Below are 22,316 nucleotides of genomic sequence, written 5' to 3'. Positions count from 1 at the left end.
GATTATGGATGTAAGCGGAATATTTGGGGGGTAGAGACGAGAGTTCGAGGTAGACCATTGACCTTTGTCAGGAAGTCTGATTATCCTTCCCAACAAATTGCCCCAGTTCACTGCCGAAGAAATAGTTCCACGTTGCGCTAAAGCTCCTACGAAACTTGAGTTAGATAAAGAGTTAATAAATAAATATTGAAGGTAAAGCGATGTAAAATAAACACATGAAAATGACCCATCTCAAGTGTTAACTTATGAGAATGCAGTCATGTGAGCTGTAATGATTTAATAAAATGATAGCCTTAGGTAAGGCTAATGCAAATGAGGTTCTGGGCTGATGATTCATGAGAATGATGCCTTTAGCGATGATTAATGAAAATGAGGCTTCAAACCGGATATGAAGATGAGGCTATTTAAACCGAATGATTTATGAAAATGAGGCTTTCTGAGCCGACATAATGAGGTTTTCCTTTGAAACCCAATGATTGATGAAAATGAGGTTTTTCAAACCAACATGATTCATGGTGTAAAGCATTTATGCAGTGAATTTTAAAGCATTTGTACGGTGCATGTGCGTTTGAGAGCATTTATGCGAAGCGGCTGAAAGCATTTGTGCAGTGCGTGTGCAGTGTTTCTTAAACCAGGCATGCAAAGCATTTTTGAAGGCAGTTATGCAATGCACGTGCAGTGCATTGGAAAGCAGTATTGAAATATATGTGCAGTGTATTTGAAAGCATTTATGCAGAGCATTTGAAAGCAGTGGTGCAATGCATGTGCAGTGCATTTAAAAGCATTTATGCAGAGCATTTGAAAGCGGTAGTGCTATGCGTGTGCAGTGCATTTGAAAACAGTAGTGCGATTCATGTGCGGTGCGTTCGACAGCATTTATGCAGTGATTTTGCAGAGCATTTGAAAGTAGTAGTGCAATGCATGTGCAGTGCGTTTGAAAGCATTTATGTAGGGCATTTGAAAGCAATAATGCATGTGCAGTGCATTTGAAAGCATTTATACGGAGCATTTGAAAGCAGTAGAAAATATTTGTGCATCGATACATTTGAAAAATCATTTGTAAGACTTAAGCATTAATTTACCGTAAATTTCGAGAATTATTGACACTTGAGAGGCATAATTTCTACTAAATGTTATAAGAAAACTCAAACCGTTCGACGCATAGTCCTTGCAAGGCTGTAAACATTACATATTTTCAGCTTCTGCAATTTGAAAACCTACACTCAAAGAAAATTTGTAAGTTTCGGGGGAGGTTGATTCGCGTTGACTTTGAAGATCCAGTTCTTGATGCTTCATGCTTCTAGCTTTGTCTGGACTTGTAACCTCCGCCTATTTCTAAGTCTTGGCCAATTAATAAAACTATTTGATTAAAAATCATATAATTTCAAAAGGAAATATGCATAAATTATGGTAAATATGTATATAGTGATAAATAATTTCTGCCGAACTTGAAACTGTGACACGTTGTGAAACAAAGCGAACGTCCTTTCTCCAAAGTCTTTCCTTTGTCTGATGACTCTATTGACCACATACTCTTTCATGTCTCTCGATGTCGTTTTGCAATGATGCCCTTAAAATTGTCCCAGTTTCTGGCATAGGAGGATATTGAACTTTTAACATGACGAGACCGAGCCTTACATAGGCTGCCTACGTATCCCACCAAGGGAATCAGGTCAAGCATAGTTCAAAATATACAAGAAAAAATAAAATTTGAGGTTTTCTAATAATGTGACTGAAGCCTATGTAGGCCGCCTACGTATCCCACCGCGGGAATCAGGTCAGGCGTAGTTCATGACATACAAGCAAATGGAAATTTTTAAAAACTTCTATCTTAAAGAGACCAAACCCGATATAGGTTTCTTACGTATCCCACCGAGGGAACGTAGTTTTCATTACATAGAAATACATTACATATAAAATAAACGAAAAGCTCCTAAAGGTAGTATCTTTTGACGGCATCTACATTGATAGCTTTCGGCCACACTTCGCCATCCATTTCTGCTAGAATTAGTGCTCCTCCAGTCAGTACTCGATGAACCATGTAAGGCCCTTGCCATTTAGGTGCAAATTTTCCCTTAGCTTCATTTTGGTGTGGGAATATGCGCTTCAACACCAATTGCCCCGGTTTGAATTGTCTCGGTCTTACGTTCTTGTTGAAAGCTTTGGCCATTCTATTCTGATAAAGTTGTCCATGACAAACTGCATTCATCCTCTTTTCATCAATGAGCATCAATTGTTCATATCGATTTTGTATCCACTTGGCATCACTCAACTCAGCTTCTTGGATAATTCTCAAAGATGGTATCTCTACCTCTGCAGGTAACACAACCTCAGTCCCATAGACCAAAAGATAAGGCGTGGCCCCAGTTGAAGTCCTTACAGTGATGCGATAACCGAGAAGGGCCAATGGCAATTTTTCGTGCCAATGTCTGTAATTATCAATCATTTTCAGCAATATTCTTTTGATGTTTTTGTTGGCTGCTTCAACTGCTCCATTCATCTGAGGTGTATATGGGGTGGAATTGCGGTGAGTAATCTTAAATGTTTTGCAAATGCTCGATCAGGACTGACGCTTTATTGCGAGCCAAAAACCCAATTTATACGCCCCCTTTATTTATTGTTGGAGATTCTATCCAATTAAATCTCACACATCAGGCCACTATTAAGATTAGTTCCATTATTTGTTATGATTGACTCAGGGATTCCAAATCGACAAATGATGTTATTGCGAACAAAGTTTACCACTACCTTCTTCGTCACTTACTTGTACGAAGATACTTCTACCCATTTTGTGAAGTAGTCGATGGCTACCAAAATGAACCTATGTCCCTTTGACGCGGCAGGCTCGATAGGACCAATGACATCCATGCCCCAAGTTGCGAATGGCCATGGAGAACTCGTCACATTTAACTCATTTGGTGGGACTCGAATCAAATCGCCATGAATTTGACATTGGTGACACTTTTGAACAAAACGAATGCAGTCTATTTCCATAGTCATCCAGAAATAGCCAGCTCGTAGAATTTTCTTAGCCAGAGTAAAACCATTCATATGAGGTCCACATGTACCGCCATGCACTTCTTCAATCAACTTGACCGCTTCTTTGGCATCAACACACCTTAACAATCCTAAATATGGAGTCCTCCTATAAAGGATTTCTCCATTTAAGAAAAAGTGGTTTGCTAATCTTCGAAGTGTTCTTTTCTGAATGCTGGTTATGCCTTCTGGATAGTCTCCTGCCTTGAGATACTTCTTAATGTCATAGTACCAAGGTTCTCCATCAGGTTCTTCATCTACATGGAAATAATAGGCTTGCTGATCTTGCACATTCACCTTGATAGGATCTGTGTAATTTTTGTCCGGGTGCTGAATCATAGAGGACAAGGTTGCCAAAGCATCGGCGAACTCATTTTGAGCCCTTGGTACATGTTTGAATTCCACCTTGATAAATCTCTTACACAAATCTTTCACGCAATGCAGGTACGGAAGTATCTTCACGTTCTTAGTGGTCCATTCGCCTTGTACTTGATGAACCAATAAGTCAGAATCACCTATAACCAATAATTCTTGTATGTTCATATCAACGGCCATTCTGAGTCCAAGAATACAAGCCTCCTACTCTGCCATATTGTTGGTGCACGGAAACTTGAGCTTTGCTGAAATTGGATAATGCTGGCCTGACTCCGAAACTAAGACTACTCCAACGCCAACTCCTTTGGAGTTTGCAGCCCCATCAAAGAACATTCTCCACCCTGGATATTTCTCTGAGATCTCTTCTCCGACAAACAACACCTCTTCATCTGGGAAATAAGTCTTAAGGGGCGTGTATTCTTCATCTACGGGATTTTCAGCAAGATGATCGGCTATTGCCTGCCCTTTGACAGCCTTTTGGGTGACATATACAATATCAAACTCATTTAGCAAAACTTGCCATTTGGCTTACTTCCCAGTAGGCATAGGCTTCTGAAAGATATACTTGAGTGGATCCATCCTTGAGATGAGATAAGTAGTATATGCAGACAGGTAATGTCTCAACTTTTGTGCAACCCAAGTCAAGGCACAACAGGTACGTTCCAACAAAGTATATCGGGCCTCATAAGGAGTGAACTTCTTGCTCAAGTAGTATATTGCTTGGTCCTTCTTTCCCGTTTCATCATGTTGTCCCAACACACATCCAAATGCATTCGCTGACACAGATAAATACAATAACAAAGGTCTTCCGGCTTCTGGAGGCACCAAAACATGCGGATTAGACAAATACTCTTTGATTCTATCAAAAGCTCGTTGGCAATCTTCCGTCCATTTGGTAGTAGCATCCTTCTTCAATAACTTGATTATTGGCTCACATATTACTGTCGATTGTGCTATGAACCGACTAATTTAGTTGAGATGACTGAGGAAGCTCATCACGTCCTTTCGACTCTTTGGGGCAGGCAAGTCTTGAATAGCCTTTATCTTCGAAGGATCCAATTATATACCCTTCCTGCTCACAATAAAACCTAACAGCTTCCCAGCAAGAACACCAAATGCACACTTTGCGAGATTTAATTTCAAATTGTATCACCTCAACCTATCAAAGAATTTCTTCAAATCCATCAAGTGATTTGAACTCTTTCGTGACTTGATGATGATATCGTCCACATAGACTTCAATCTCCTTATGGATCATGTCATGAAAAATGGTAGTCATGGCTCTCATATAGGTGGCACCTGCGTTCTTGAGTCCAAAAGGCATCACTCGATAAGAGTATACTCCCCAAGGTGTGATGAATGCCATTTTCTCAGCATCTTCCTCATCTATCAGAATTTGGTGATATCCTGCGAAGCAATCAACGAATGACTGTAACTCATGCTTCGCACAGTTATCAATAAGCATATGAATATTTGGGAGGGGGAAATCATCTTTCGGGCTAGCCTTGTTGAGATCCCGATAATCCACGCACATCCTGACTTTGCCATCTTTCTTTGGTACAGGCACGATATTGGCTAGCCAAGTGGGATACCTTGTAGCTCGAATGACCTTTGCATTAAATTGCTTGGAGACTTATTCCTTGACTTTTAAACTCAAATCCGGTTTAATATTTCTCTTCTTTGGTTTCACCGGAGGACAAGATGGATCAATAGGCAACTTATGTGAAACAATGTCTGTGCTTAGACCCGACATATCATCATAAGACCAAGCGAACACGTCTATATATTGTCTCAAAAGGTTGATCAATTCTTCCCTTTGTGACGGTGTTAAATGGACGCTAATTCTTGTTTCCCCCACTGTTTCTGAATCTCCCAAGTTTAAGGCCTCTGTTTCATCCAAATTTGGTTTTGTCTTATCCTCAAAATGTTCAAAATCTTTAGTTAACTCTTCAGGTTGCATGTCCTCTTCATATTCTTCAGAGTCTCGTTTGGTATTTACGATGGGCTTGCTTGTTTCATTACGTGTCACATTCACAGTATCAGCAGCTTTACTAGTTTGATTGCAAGACTCCCGAAGAACCGGGGGCGGGGTACAAGTCCAATTGTTTAAAGCATCTCCAGGCTCAGCATCCCAGATAGTTGGATTTTCAGGGCAATCATCCAGAATCACGTTGCATTCAGCTTCTTCCTCGGCAATGAATAGATTCTTGAGACCTTCCACGAGGTTGTCTTCAGCAGCTTCCTCTGATACTTGGGTGACGGACGCCTTGAAAAATGACTGATTCAGGAGAGGGACAGGCTTTGGTAAGGGAATATCACCTTTTCTTTTGAGACTAGCCAATGATATTTCTTCAAGAGTGGGTTCGTATCCAAGACCAAAAGTATCCTTCTGACCGGGTAATTGAATTGGTTCCACTATTCCATCCATGTTCACTCCGAGACCTCGACTAGGCTTAAAACCATTCTTCAACATTTCCCAAGCCACCATCATAAGCACACGTGGCAATTTTACCCTTTCAGCTTGAGTAGTACACATGGTTTCCTTGATATGGAAAACAGATCCATCTAGCCTTTCTACACTTTCAATAACACGAAATTGAGTTTTCGGGATAGCTCGAATTGCTGCCTTCTCCATGGATCACAATTTCCTGATGATTCCAGACAAATTTCAAATTTTGGTGCAGGGTAGAAGGGACTGCACCAGCCATATGGATCAATGGCCTTCCTATAAGCAAGTTGTAACTAGCGGGTATTTCCATCACTTGAAATTCCATCGTAAACTCCACGGGTCCAATTTACAATTCTAAGTCAATTTCCCCTACGACACCTCTTTGAGCTCCATCAAAACCTTTAACCCTCACGTGACTGTCCCGAAGTTTCCTGATATCAATTCCTAAAGCTCGGAAAGTAATGACAGGACATATGTTAACAGCTGAACCCCCATCAATCAACACCTTAGAAATGAATTTATCCCTGCATTTGATTGTAATGTTCAATGCCTTGTTGTGCCCCAAACCTTCAGGCGGCAACTCATCGTCATGAAAAGAGACTTTGTGGGCTTCTAGGACTTCTCCAACCATGACTGAAAATTTCTCGCTAGAGGTCTCGGCTGGAACATAAGCTTCATTTAGTACCTTCACTAAAGCGCTCCTATGTGTTTCGGAATTCATCAATAATGACAATAAAGAAATTTGGGCTGGCGTTTTCTTTAGTTGTTCCACAACAGAATATTCTTTAGTTGGCATCTTCCTCTAGAATTCTTCTACTTCAGCCTCGGTCACAGCCTTCTTTTGACCGTTTTCCTTATTCGGTGCTCCTCGTGCTACCTCTTCGGGGGCATAACACCGCCCAGATCTTGTTAATCCAGCAGCAACAGTTTCTACAACTAATTTTTCCTTTTCTTTGTTCCTTTCATCAGACGGATAATTCCAAGGAACTGCTTTGGTGATGGAAGAAGGTGCCTGAGCAGCTAAGGCTGTGATCCTAGGTCTTGGAGTAAACACTTCCACTTCAATTGGTGCCCTCATTTGGACTGTGATTACGGGAGCAATAAAGGCTGATGATTCAACCTTCTCCTCTTTTTTGACCGGTACTATAGTCCTTTCCAAATTACTGTCACACCCCGACCTTACTAGGGTGTGATGGGCACCCGACCCCATATCCGGAGCCGAGCGAACCCGCTGACTCTTATTACACATATAAACTCTTGAATCAATTAAGAATAAAATACATAGTGAGCTCTCAATTTTTTTTCATAAGTAAAGTCTACCATCATATGGGACCCGTGATATGAAACATAATAACATATCGACAGGCGAAGCCATCTACAAGATGACACTCTATACCCACGACTCTGTCTGCAAAGTCTCTAACCTCGAACATAGCGTCATAGCACATATACTCTGACTTGGTAGCACTCCAGGACAAATGAAGCCTACCGACTCTGCCGGAACATCTTCTATGCTAACTTCGCATCCTTTGGGTGTACCTGCGCGGCATGAACGCAGCCCCCGAAGAAGAGGGGTCAGTACGAGTAATGTACTGAATATGTAAGGCAAGATTAGTAACTTAGCAAGAAATATGTGTATGAACAATAACTGCATGGAAACATAGAACATATCATAGGATAAAAGAGTAACCTGTACATATGAGGGCCGCTGAGGGCGGATACCATGCATGCTTAGCTTTCCTTTAAAAAAACATTTCTTGCTCATATATATAAAAATAGAACATGTCATATTACCGAGGCGTCGGCAGCCGATCAATTTAACCATAAATATGTACATCCCGCGTCCGGGCATCCCGCGTCCGGGACGATGTCATGTCATATAATGCCAACTGATCAGGTGGATATGCGTATATAACGCTCTGGCCTCATTCCCATCTTCCCCGTATACATATGCATACATCATGTATATATATCAGCGTCTATAGCGCTCTGGCTCTTTTATCGTATACATAGACGTGTATCATGTACATATATCAGCGTCTATAGCGCTCTGGATCTTTTATCATATACATATACTTATAACATGCATACAACACGCTCGAGAGCCCAAGAAAACCATGTCCACGTCGGAGTGACGTATGGTCGGTAGCCTCCGATTACATTATGAAATAATCATGATCGTTATGCCTCACCTTGAAGGAACTAATATCATGAGGCGAGACTATCAATGAAAAATAGCATTAAGGGAAAACATGGGACAAGATCGTAAAGCTTATAAAACATTATTTCATGTACTTTAGAGTCTTTAGAAAATAGAGTCATGACAAAGGAATAGGGTTGGACTCAAGAACTAGTCCATTATTCTTGTATTCATATTGAATCCTTCACTTAAGACTTTTAGGCATGCAATCGTTCTCGTCGTTCTCATCTTAGACATATTCTCTTCCTTACATCGTCATTATCATTATCGTCGTAGGATTATTCTCATTAGAATAGCTACATTACTTGTCATTAGATAAGCGGTATAAGGATCAAAGGTTTCCTTTAGGTTCTATTTCAAAATAGGTCAACCGGAACAATAAATAAAATCCGGGATCCATGGGCCCACCTCGGGTCAAATGAGGAGGCATATCAAATTCACGTTCGTTACATTTCATGACGTCTCCTGGGAGGGTTTTAGGGTAGTCGGGACCTCTCTATGCGAGCTCTAGATATTTAGGAAGTCTTTCTAACATTTTGCACAATTTTTAGCTCAATTCTAATGAACGAAACGTGGAAAACTTTGGGTGCGGATTTCGGAGAACGGAGTTGTCCCCACGGCTCGTATCCGACTTATTACATCTAAGACATGCCATAGAAAGAATGGTGAAGCCTTACATACCTTTTTCCGCTCCTTACGCTTCTCCAAATTCACGTTCCAAATTCGCCAAAATCTACAATTAGGTCACATTTACCAAACCTTAGTTAAAGCATTTAAAAGTTGATTCATAAAGTAACACTTTGTCTGCCGAAATTTCGGCAGCATTTCCCCTGTAAATACACCATTCCCCAAAATCTAACTCGGCCAAATTCTTAATCGACAACAATCCGGGAATTCAACCCGGCCAAACTATCAACAATACCAACAATTATTCTAGCAACACTTTAATATTCAATTCACGTATCTTTCAAAATGATTCAATCAACATGCTTCTTTGTCCAACACTTTCCAATTTCCACAAGAACAATAACAACTTCACTTCTAACCATTTAATTCTCATTTCGCCTCATGAAATCCACAACGACATCAACTAGAACATCACATGAAACCAATTCACCATAGCTTACAAAATATCACCATTCTCGGCCACAACATTACATACATATTTCCATGAATTTTTCTATCTTTTCTATACACTACAACAACAATCAAGATACTAGATAAAATTGGTTCATCATCCTTACATGCAACAACACACACACGGCCTCACACACCATGCACACGACCACTATACAACATCCATGACTTCATGTTTTTCATCCATTTTACATCATGGAATTCACAACACAACAATCAAATTACTTAATAAAATTAATTTATCATTTCTACACCACTACTACTCTATTCGGCCAACACCATGCATATGCATATTTCATGAGTTCCATTCACATCTACATATCACAACATGCACAACCATCCATAATACATATAAGAAGATTGGATTCTTACCTTTTCTCTTCAATTCCTCAACTTAGCCAAGGTTGTCATCTTGCAAGAAAGAGGAAGATTTTTGTTTCAACAACTATACCATGTTAAAGAGGGCCTTCAAATGAGTAGGATTGCATGAAGAAATAAATTTTTGGAACACAACTTCCATGGCCTAATTTTGTTAAGCCTTGGCCGAAACCCTCCTTATCTCACTCTCTTCATCTTTTTTTTTTGTTTGTTCTTGTTTTCTTTGTCTTGAATTGGAGGGTAGACTCATATATATATATATATATATATACCTCCAAGCATGTGAGGGGCACATGCCCCTCTCTAGAAAATTCTTGCTTTTTCTTAAAATTAAAAAAAGATTACTAATGTCTTCTTAAGAAGCTTTGGCCCCTAACTTTTTAAAATTTACAAATAGCCCCCATTACTTATTAAATGGCCACATGCTCCTTTCTTCATTTCCTAGAGAATTCTTCTTTTTTTCTTGAATTTTTCTTAAAGAATTAAAAGATGACTCATTGTCTTTCCATGTACACTTTGGTCCATAGATTTCCATCACATGGCCAATATGCCCTTTTTGGAACCTTCATGAACTCCTTTTATAAAATTCCCATTTGCTCCTCGACTTTCCTCAATATTGCCATTCCGCCCCTAGCCTTCCACATTATTTCCACGACTCCTTTTTGTGAATTTCTCTTCTTATCCTTAACCTTTCTCAATCTCTCCATACTACCAATATTCATAAATAATATTCATAATCGACTTGTATACAATAATAAGTTTTGAAAATGGTCTCGCCCTTAACTTTCCACGACGACCTTGAAATATCCAAACGCACAAAGTACGGGCTATAACAATTACAATCCTCATCAATGGTAATCATGTTTACGTTTGCATCACCATGATTGGGTAGAGGGTTGTTTTTTTATATTTGGGGGATCTCCTTTGAGATGGATGACTCCTTCTTTGATTAATGCCTCGATTTTATCCTTGAGAGTAAGGCAATTTTCAGTATCATGTCCGGCAACTCCTGAGTGATACGCACAATGCTTAGTCCCATCATACCATCTCAGAAGGGGGTTAGGAACTCTTCCCTGAATCATCTGGAGTATACCTGCGGTTCTCAACCTTTCATATAATTGTGCTAAAGGTTCAGCTAACGGTGTATAAGTTTTGGTTGGTTTTCTTTCAAAGTTTGGGCGAGGTCTGGGTGCATTTTGTGGACGGTTTTATGGTTGGTATTGGGGTTGAGGGGGGTAGGTTGGTTGGTATTGTGATGGGCTTTGATAGGCAGGTGCTCGAGATGGGCAATATGTTGGCTGGGTATGGTAAACAGGATAGGGAGCGGGTGGAGGTTGATAATAAGGCGGAGGGATTTGGGCGTATTGGCTGTAATATGAAGGCTGGGATGAAGGGTATTGGTAGGTTAACATCTGGTTTGGTCTACGTTCCTGGATAGTCATGACCGCGGACACTCCATCCTTCTTCTTCTTAACTGCTCCCCCGATTGAATCTGATTGAATATCCTTATTTGTTGCTTGCAAGGCTGCCAAATTTGTGATTCTTCCCGTCTTGATACCTTCTTCTATGAAGTCTCCTGTTACGACCCAACTAGGGGCCGCGACGAGCACCCGGTGCTAGCCCACCCGGGCACCCCTGACTTATACTTGCACTTACATCTAGGTGAGCCACATAATTAAACATGTAATTATATTCATCCATCAAGCTAGTCCCATTGGACATCAACATCTTTATATCATCATTGGAGACTATGCCATGTCAATATACATAAGCCTGCACGGCTGACAAAATGATATACAAAATATAGGCCGACAAGGCCAGACATATCTAACCATATACACATGTCTACGAGCCTCTAAGAAGAGTAACATATAACATAAGCGGGACAGGACCCCGCTATGCCCATAATTATGTACACAAAAGAATAAGTACCCAAAAGCTATGGCTCCGAATGAGATGGAGCTCCGCTATGTAATCTCTGAGAACGTGGCTATGGGTCAAGTTTGTCTCCCTGTGCACCTTCGGGCATGACGCAACGTGTACAAACAAAAGGACATCAGTACGAAGAATGTACTGAGTATGTAAAGCATGATCAATATCAGTATAGAAGCAATATAAGCAACATATGAGATAGCATAGGATGGGAGATAGGAACATCACCGTCATAAGCGCTTACTTGCCTTACACAGGAACTTTTCACTTCTAATGAGTATTCGTGTACATACATCCATATCCGTACCCATAATCGTATCCGTATCCATTTACGTATCTTCATTCACATTCGTATCATGTACATATTCTTATTCGTGATTGTACCATATTCGTATTTATTCTCATATCCATATTATACATATCATTATATCATATACATAGCATTTACATAGCATACCCGACCATGCAGGATCGGTGTCTCATACATACTTGGCCAACCAAGGCTCAAGGTTACACATACCTGGCCCTACCAAGGCTTCAGGGTTACATCTACCTGGCCCTACCAAGGCGTCAGGGTTATCCGTACCATCTGCAGAGGTGTGCGCGCATTACATAATCATATACATACATACTTACATATCTTACCGGCCTCATAAGCTCGGGGTTCTATAATAGTCATACATAATAGCTCATAAGCATCTTTACTATTATCATCTCTATCATCATCGTCATCGTTATCGTTATCGCTATTACCATTATTATCGTCATCTATATCATTAATACTATTATCGTCATTCACCACATCTACCTTTATAGACTTACTTGTCATACGAGGAATTTAGTACAATCGTAGTGTATCAAGCATCGTGAGCTTACTAACTCGGAAGATCAAATTATCAGAAGGAATCATAGTCTTATAGAAGATTTAGCTCGGAAGATCACATCTACCTTTATAGACTTACTTGCCAAAGAACCATGCCTTATGAAAGAAGGGTTAGCCTTACATACCTTTCCGTTCGACTATTTATCGCTTGTACGTTCCCCTTCAACGATCGCGTTTCTACTTTCATTAAAGTCATACTATCATTTGAATCGATAGCTAGCATATATGACTAAAACTAGAGAAACTCGGACAGCATCTCCTTTACTTATACGAAATCCCCCCATAACGTATATCAACTCTCAAACGTCATTAATGCATTCACAATATCGCAACAATAGCCTTTAATCATCTACATTGTCCATATTCTCAATTCACATAATTTCGTCCATTCATATACAAGGTCTATTCCATGCTCTCAATGTCATTTATAACATGATTATAATCATAATGTATCAAGAATCATACATCAATCCAAACATCTTCCCAAAGGTGACACTATTTCCTCATTCATGACCCATTTCCTATTTCCTCATATAATCCAAGTGTTTCAACTTTCAAGTACCTTAAACAACAAGGAGATGTCATAAAACTTACCTTAGTTGGTGTAGGAATGAACCTTCGGTGCAAACACTTCACTTGAGAAAAACCCTAGTTTCACCTTCACTTAGATTTCTTGTTTTAGATGAACTTTAATGGGTTCCTTACGCTTGATTCACTTAACTTGATGTAGTTGATCATTAATATCTCTTGAATTCTTGTGGAATAAATGTAGAGAGATGTTTTTAGAGAGAAAGGGTGAAATGTGGAAATGAACTAATGAACTTGGTCCCCCTTATTTAATGACTTAAAATCTGATTTGGAAAGAACAGCAACAGTGGTCGTAAACTCGGTTTACGGTCCACATTCTAGTTTACGGGTCATATTTCGTGGAAGTATTTAAGCATAACAGAACCAGAAAGTCAGGCTGAGACCTGGTGATTTACGAACACAGTTTACGGGTCGTATTTCAGTTTACGGTTCGTATTTCAAGTCATCTTTAACCATTCAAGCATTTGATAGAAAGTTGAAGTTTTGGAAGTTGAAATACGACAGGGCAGTTTACGGGCCGTATACCACTTTACGGTCTGTATTTCATTTTACGGTCAACTGGCCAAAGTGCAAATCTGCAACTTTCCACATTTTCAGAATCTATAGTTAGTCATTATGGAGCATGACCTATCTCTTATTGCAATTGCCTTTGGAATCTTGCTTAAGGCAATCAAATGTTATTCCTTACTCGAAGAAATATCGGATACTCATACTCCTCACTAGTCCATTCACTTGTGCAACGACGGAGGATTTTTCCGAGGTGTAACATCTCCCATCCTAATAACTTCAGAAAAATTTTGCCCGATGACACTTATTAGCCTTTCGTAGTATGTTGCATCTTTTAGAGATTATACAAAGAGCGTCGTCATCTCACTTTCCGCCATTGAGGGATGGACTTTCGCGACTTCTGGTCTCCAACGCATAGCATATTCTCTAAAAGTTTCTGTTGACTTCCTTTCCAACTTCATCAAATAGAATCTGTCTGGGACAGTCTCAGTGTTAAACTTGAACCTATCCATGAATTCTTGCGCCATCTCCCCAACTATGCCATTTTTACGGATCTTGGCATGTGTACCAATCAAGTGCTTCTCCTGTCAAGCTCCTTATAAACAGCTTCATCCTAATGGTTTGATCTTTCCCTACTCCAACAAGCTTATCACAGTACGATCTCAAATGAGCCTGAGGATTTCCTCCATCAAACATATCAAATTTTGGCACCTTATATCCAGCAGGCAACTCGATATCGGGATGAATACACAGATCCTCATACTCAAGTCCTTCACATCCCTTGTGGGTTTGGATGCTTCTAAACGCTTCCTTCAGACTACGAATCTCCTTTGCGACATTCTCGTCTGCTTTCGCCCTAGCTTGCCTCTCCATCTCCTCATAAGGATCAACCTCTGGATGTTGCACGGCCTGCAATTAGGTAGTGAAAGGTTGAGCTTCCGCTACATATACCGGTGGCACATACTGCGTGTTATGGTTAGCGGTGTGTGCCAACGGTATGTGTTGGGTTGCTTAGTAGCTTTGGGTAAGTGGGGTAGTTTGGATAACTGAAGGCTGAGGAATATATGAAGTGGTGAAAGGTAACAGATTGGCTTGTTGAAAGTTAACTTGTTGTGGGTTGGCTTGTTGCGGATTATTTTGTTGCGGGATGGTTTGTTGTATTAACTTGTTACGGGATGGCTTGTTGCGAGTTAGTCGGTTGTGGGATGGCTTGTTGTGGATTGGATTGTTGTGAGATGGTTTGTTGTAGGTTAGTTTGTTGTGGGATGGGGGGCGAATTAGTAGTGCTTGGATTGATTGTGTGAGGTGGAGGGTTTGAGGGAAAGCACTGAGGGGAGGGCAAGTCAACAGGCGAAAAGGATGGCGGGATTGTCGCACTTGTTCTCTGTTCATGATGAGTAGTGTTGAGGGTAATGGACAGGTTAGTGAGATTTCATAGTCGCTCAATTTCACTTTGCATGTTGGCCATTTGTTGCATCAATTGGGCGATGAGGTCATCAGCATTCCTTCCCCCCGAAGCCTCAGGTTCGTCTCTCAGAACTGTGATAAGTCCCAAGCCAGTCTGTTCAGATGCACCTGAATCATTCATATTGTTGGATGCTCGTGCTTTTGATCTTGTGAAGTAGTATAGTGTGAATGATTTCTACTTTAAATAAAATAATGTCAACATTTGACAAATAATGTTGAAAGAAACATATATTACATAGCAAACAAATCACATAGTAAGAGAGAAATCTAGTAATCATAGCACGACCTATTATGCACGGGACCTCTTTTGTGCCAGAGGTAGGCCTAACGCCAAATATTCGAGATTATGATAGAGTGATCCAAGCCATTTAATTGAGACACTTGAGTTTGGAAATAAAAGGCCAAGTTTCGTTGAAATAACAAAAGCGAGTACATTGATGAGACAATAAACCAAAATACATAAAAGATGACATAATGTAAAACAATCCTAAGACTTGGCCTACATCTTTTGCACTTGATCACGCTGGCGGCGGAAATGAAGATGATGCTCCGTCATTGCTAGGCCCTGCTCTCGCATTTCCCAAATACTGCATTATATTCGCCATTTGAGCCCACATCTCGGGAGTGACAACCATGGCCCCAAGCGAGAATGTCTTATCCAAATTGTCTTCCCTTTATCCTCGAAGCCTGGTTCGCCTGCTGGGCTAGGATCTATGTTACCATAGTCTTCTTGCAGCCATGCATGATATTCTGGGATACCTTCTGCCGGTCCAGCCCCAATACTTATCGGATCAATATTATCCCATTCATCGAGAATTTGGCCAGCTCTAGGAACTTTGAAGTCTGGCCCAAAAAGGATTTCAGAACCACTCATATTAGCTTGGAGAGGGATTACTTGATTTATACCGAACTGTCGAAGTACGCGTACCGGAGCGTATGGCTGGAGTCCTTTCAACCCAATAAGCTCAATAACTTAAAGCCTCCTACCTCTTATGTAGGCTGTGGTACGTGATAGCAAGGGGTACTTCTATTGGATTTGATCACCAGTTCGCGAAGCTAAGAACTCATACCAGTCATTAGTGCCAACTGGAGATACAAATAGTTTCGTTCTTTCATAAAAACTATCAATTTTGTTTGATTCACTGAAGCATATGTCTGCTATATTCGGACGTTGGTAAAAATGCTCCATTGCCCACATCTGGAGGAGAAGATTGCAACCCTCTAAGAAATTTGTTTCACCTTTTTTTACATTTTCCTAGAGCTCGAAGTATTTCTGCCAAAATCATGGGGACCAAGGTGAGTTGCACACCATCAACTCCTTCAAAAAGTGCTCGAGCAACAGAACATATGCAAGTACTGATCTTCTCGTATTCACGTGGGAATACCAAAGTCCCAAGTAAGGAAACATCAAATACAATGGGACGTCTAGCTTGCCAATGGGAGGGAGTGCATGAGAATTCTTTCTTGAACAACTTGTAACCATCCTGACGACCGTACCTCTCATACAGATAATCCAAAGAGACCCAGTTATTCTCGAAGCATCGGAGTTCCTTAGTGTTCTTTAACCCCAAGTAGCGGATAAATTTCTTTCCTGATGACTGTGTGGGATAATATGACCCCTCCCTTGGTATTTTAAATTAGTGAAATAACTTATTTCTTCCAATGTGGGTGTGAGGTCAAAGTCTTTAAATTTGAAGACAACTCGATTTGGATCCCAAAATTGAAGTAATGCTCTAACCACATGTTTGTCGGGAGTAATCTGGAATAGTGGAGGGAGGAACCTCAACCTCCTCGTAACAGCCAGTCTACTACCAAGGTCCAAGTCTTCCCACCATATTCTCAGCTTGCTTGGGACGCCACTGATGACCATCTTAATCTTGGGGATCTGGGGGACGAAATCCATCCTACAAAAAAGAAAAGGAAATGATTCCCAAACTCAACATGTCATGGTTAGGCTTGGATCCTTATATCATTATCACGTCAAACATAATATGCTTGTTGGTCGTAGGGTTATGAAACCCATCGACAATTTAGTAGGTTTCCTAATTGTGGAGTCGATACCAAGGACCGACCCACCTAAGGTTTATGCATGCATGACTTAAATAGAATTGGTGGCATAGCTCTATCTTAAGTTTTCTAAGATTTGGCTTACTAGACACAAGGTTCCCGAGCGGACTACTCGAGTGATAAGGCTACGCGGTCACCGGAAATTCGGACACCCCGCGCATATGCCAACTCTCCTAAATTTTGGGATTTTTGAAAGAAATTTGCGGGTGCGCAAAACACACCTCGCGTGTACGTGTGATAGTGTGAGTTTCCAGAAGTGGAGAAATACGAACGGAATGATAGTTAAAGAAAGCGGTAACACATAATTACAAGAATTCACATAAAAGAAATAGTTAAAGCAAATAGCAAAAATATCACATAACATTTAAAAAAAAAAAATCACATAAGAGGAACAACTAAAGCACAATAACTTAATTAACCTAAGTTTGCTATGGTTAAGAACCTAAATGTCCCCAGCAGAGTCGCCAAACTGTTATACCCCATTTTAACCGTGTTAAATTAGAGTACAACATATTGGTGATTCCTCAACTAATTAACTTAAGGAGTCGCCACCTAATTCTTTTTTAAATGTGAATTAGGACACCTATTTTAACTAAGTAAATGCTAAAAATTAACTCCAATCATTAGTCTACTTAACTATCGTCATTCTAGATAAGGGTTCTTAGTTATCCTAAAGGGAAGGGGTTAAGCATCCTTTAAGATCCATTAACTATGGTTAACCGGCCAAAATTAGGTTAATTAGTAATACGAGTTAAAATATATTACTAAAAGATTATGAATATTTATTATAACAAAGTGCCAAAATAATTTAAGAAAATGAGAAAAGAGTACCGTGATTAACTAACTTAAGATTTAAAATGTACTAATCAGAAGTGTAAAATTGCAAATGAAATAACATATATGACATGTTAAGCTTGAAGAGTGGGTCAAATTTAAAGAAAATCTACTGCTTGCTCAGTCGTGAGTTTAAAATATTCGAAAGCATTTTGTTAGAAAACTGAAAGAAAAGAAACAACTTCTGGCTCGCTGAAATGATATCCCAATATCCCCTCTAAAGGTTTCAATATTTTATGGCTAATAATCTAAAATAAAAAAAATAAAAAAATTGCCCACACAGAATAACCAGTCGAGCATAAGACAAGAGAAAACAAATGCAGCAGCCATTCCTATCTTCTCATCTCTTTTCTTGTTTTAGTTCAGATACTTCCAAGAGAGGGAGGAGAGTTAACGAAGAAGCGAACGCGAATTTTCGATCTCCTTTTCTGATCGAATGTGCTTGAGGGGGCGAGAGAAGTGAATGAAATGGAGATGCACATTTGAGGTCTAGCGGCGGCCTAGTCTCAAAATGAGACTGCTCGGGCAGTGAGAATCTTTATGAAGACTCCATTTTGCTCTGAAGTGTACATGTAAAGGAAAATATAATAAGGATTAGAAACGTACGTAACTGTTAAATAAGGCAAAAACACATATGATGTTAAACTTCCAAATACACACGTTAACAGTAGGCATAAAGAAAGTTGCTCAATGTGAGCATAAATAGGAAGGATTAGTATTAAGAAGTATATGGAGTTCTCACAAGATAATATCAAACAAAATGCTTCATTGTTTTAAATATCACAACTTGGTTCAACATCTCATAACAAGACCAGAACTTCCAGAAATAATCAGAAACCAAAGACTTATTAATTCTAAACACAAAAATCTGGAAATCTATTTACTTGGAAGGATATGGATAGCTCACACACAATATAATGCTTTAAGGGAAGATGAACCTTCAAAGGCTGACTATAATACATGTCGTAGATCACCAAGCTTAAAACATCTAGGCAGCAAAAAAAAAAAAAAAAGGGGGGGGGGGGGGGGGGGGGAGGGCTGCCACTATCCATATTTCCAATGCCACACAAGATCCAAAGATTTCTAGAACCTTAGGCATGGTAGGCAATTTGGAGGAGTTTAAACCAAACCCTCTATTTGCCTGGGCTTTCAACCAATAAGGTAACAACAAGGAAATGAAGATTATGTTGATGAAATAGTTTAAGGAAATGTTTTAAGTATGCGGGAACTATACCAGAACTGAGGAGCCCTTTTATAGGTAAACATCAATTAAAACCAGTTCTGGGATTTGCAAAAATGGTGTTCCCTTTAAGTCACAAAAGAATTATATTTCAGAAGCAAAATTTGATCATCTTGAATAAGCGTAATCAACATCTTCGTTTAAATGGCCAACTAAGAACTAATAATGTAAAGTCACATTTCTTTCATCAAACTCAGTAAAGGGGAAAGGATGCCCTATTCCCCATTTCAAACCATCAGAATATAACCATTATTTTAGCTACAGCTTAACAGACCAAAATAAGCAAGAGTTTAGGATTGAAACAAGCATATATCTAAAAAAGCAATTCAAAAGCCTTCTTTTATCCACTTACTGATCTTAAGATCAGTTCCTCTTGTATTCCTACCACCCTTTAAGTGTCATGCTTGTTAAAATTTAACTTCAAAGAATACAAGGCCTTTATAGGCTCATATAGTGCATTTGAGGAAACATACAAGTGTCACAGAAGGGGCATATGCACAACAATCAGGGATAAAGGGAATATTAACATATGACTGGATATTCAGTATTATGCAGCCAACACAGAATTCCGAAACAGGCATACATGCTTATCCAAACACACATATTGCCTTTGGTAGACCATATCAATCTCATTTACTTATTCATTAACACAAAGGGATGCCAGAAAACTATTTAAGCCATCACATATGAATACATAGTTTCAGAAAAAAAATTAAGGCCAGGCTGAAATCATACTTTAATTGAGATCACTTAGAGTAGGCACTTGGTGAACAGAACAAATTTAGGCAGGTTCAGGGTTCACAATCAACATTTCAATTCCTATCAAACCTATTGCTGATATTATTTCCACTGATTAACATATCCTATTCACTAAGAGGTTGCATAGACTCATTTTAAGAAAAATACATCGATCATTATGAACAGCCTTTAATACTATGGTCCTTTCAAATACATAGCAGGAGCATATCTATCTCTTTTAAGTTCTGAAGTTAACCAACACACATGATTGATGAGCAATTACCCTATGCCTCAAACACATAGTTGTCCTACTGATTCATGCTTCATTGATTGAGTCATATCCAACCATATTCAGACAAGTTAAATACAAACTTGAAAACAAGCAACCTAAGCAGTCATGGACAAATTTAAATAGAACAAAACCATGCCAAGAGCGTGAAATTATTTAAACACACGACTGCAAATCTTAAAGCAAGTCTGAAGTTAAGTTGGAAAATAACACAATAATAATCTGATGATTAAGTCAAGCAGTGAGCTAAACATGTTGGAAGCCAGGTTGAATATCAAATATGCTAGCAAACTGGGCATGATACATGACTAGGTGTAACTAATCTGATCTAAAATATATTAATCTAATAACTTAACAAGCCAGACTGACAACATGATTTAAATAGACATACTAAACTAGGCTTAATATTTATTCACAACATGGTTTAAATAGCATACCTCTAATCAGGCTAGCAACATGCCTTAGCTAAAACAACAAGTAAAACACATACTAAATTATACTAAGCCACCAAAACCATTAACTAAACAATAACTAAAGCATCAAAATCGATGACACTTAACTACCACTAGCAAATAATTAACTATAACAGCAACTAAAGCACAAAAAAAAAAAAAAAAAACTTAAAGGAAAGACAATTACCTTTCTTGGGTGCAGCGAACTAGGGCTTTTAGGTCACCGATCTAAGGCTCAAACTTCGACCACTCTACACTCGGAAAACCCTTTGAATCCGAAATCTTGACAGAAATAAAAGTACCCCTTTTTTAGAGTAAAGTTTGGTTTCAACAGTAATTCAAAGTGAAGGTTGATGGCTACCCCCCAAAAAAAAACCTCCCCCAAAACGAACTCGAAGCAAATATTTATAAGGGGTAGAAACAGCTAGGATTTCATTGGGCGGGAATTTGAGAGATTAGGATTTTGAAATGAGTCAAAAACTGTTCAGATTTGAACGTTAGAGGCCTAGGACGGACTCATCAGAACGAAAAATCAGAAAAAGAAGAGACGAGCAGAGATTTTTACTTGAACTTGGCTAAGAGAAACTGAAAACGAATTAAAGTATAAATTACCTTACCTATTTGTGTTGATGCAGTGGTGAGAAAAGGTGAGTTTGCTTAGAATAGACACACAATCCTCTGATTTTGCGATATGAAAGTCAAAACTTTTCCAAAGAGGAAGATGAAGCCAAAACTTGGCTCTGTCATTACAAAGCTGTTGACGAAAGAGAGAGAGAGAGAGAGAGAGAGAGAGAGAGAGAGAGAGAACGACTGGTGAGTGATTAGGTTTGCTAATATTTAGGGCCGATTTTGGGTATTTTTGGTAATTAATTGGGCTAACTGATTTGGGCCTATTTGGAGCTGTCTGGGCTGCATTTCGGATAGCCAATGGGCTATATTGCTGAAGCCCTTTGGGATTTTATTTAGGAATAGATTTTGGGCTCAATTCTTGGACTGAAAATACCTTTCTTCGTATATTTCTTTAGGCTTCCAATAAATTAACGCGTGCTAAAATATTACTTAATATAAAAACATATTATTAGTACTCAAATAAAATTACATGATATCGTAATAATTGCGTGATAATATTTATAAAGTTTAAAAATAAGTAACAAGATAAGTGCGATGCATTTTGCATAAGATGATAAATAGAAATGTTAAAAGTGATCATGACGATTATAATATTAAGTGAGGGAAATATAATGAAAATAGTGATAATAATAACAATAATAATAGTAGTAATAATGCGATAATGATAATGATAATAGCCAATGACCATAGTTGGATAATGAGAAATGACGATATTAATAGAAAGCTAATAATTGTAATAAAATATAAATAACTATTCTTAAGTTGTCAAAAATATTAGAAGCGTAAATAAATATTTTGGAAGAAAGACAGGACAAAATCGGTGTCAACACGTCTCACTAATACTATATACTAGCCTCATGCTCGACATCATCGTAGCGTGCTCAGCAATGTGATAGTGAATGCTAATCAGTTAAATAAGTATCACATCATGTTCATATCAATAACAAGTTCTCCATCCGTGTCAATTTATGTGGACCTAATACTATTTAGGGAGTCTACGAGGTGGTTCTTTGACCATGTTTTTCTTATATTTTCTTAAAATTATTTGAATTATAATTTATCATGACTTATAATACTTTTTATGTGGTTTCTAAATATATAAATTTTATTTTACA

The sequence above is a fragment of the Lycium barbarum genome, chromosome 11 (assembly GCF_019175385.1).
Source record: "Lycium barbarum isolate Lr01 chromosome 11, ASM1917538v2, whole genome shotgun sequence".
NCBI classification, from domain to species: Eukaryota; Viridiplantae; Streptophyta; class Magnoliopsida; order Solanales; family Solanaceae; genus Lycium; species Lycium barbarum.
The sequence above is the reverse complement of the archived record's forward strand: the minus strand, read 5'-3'. Positions refer to the sequence as shown.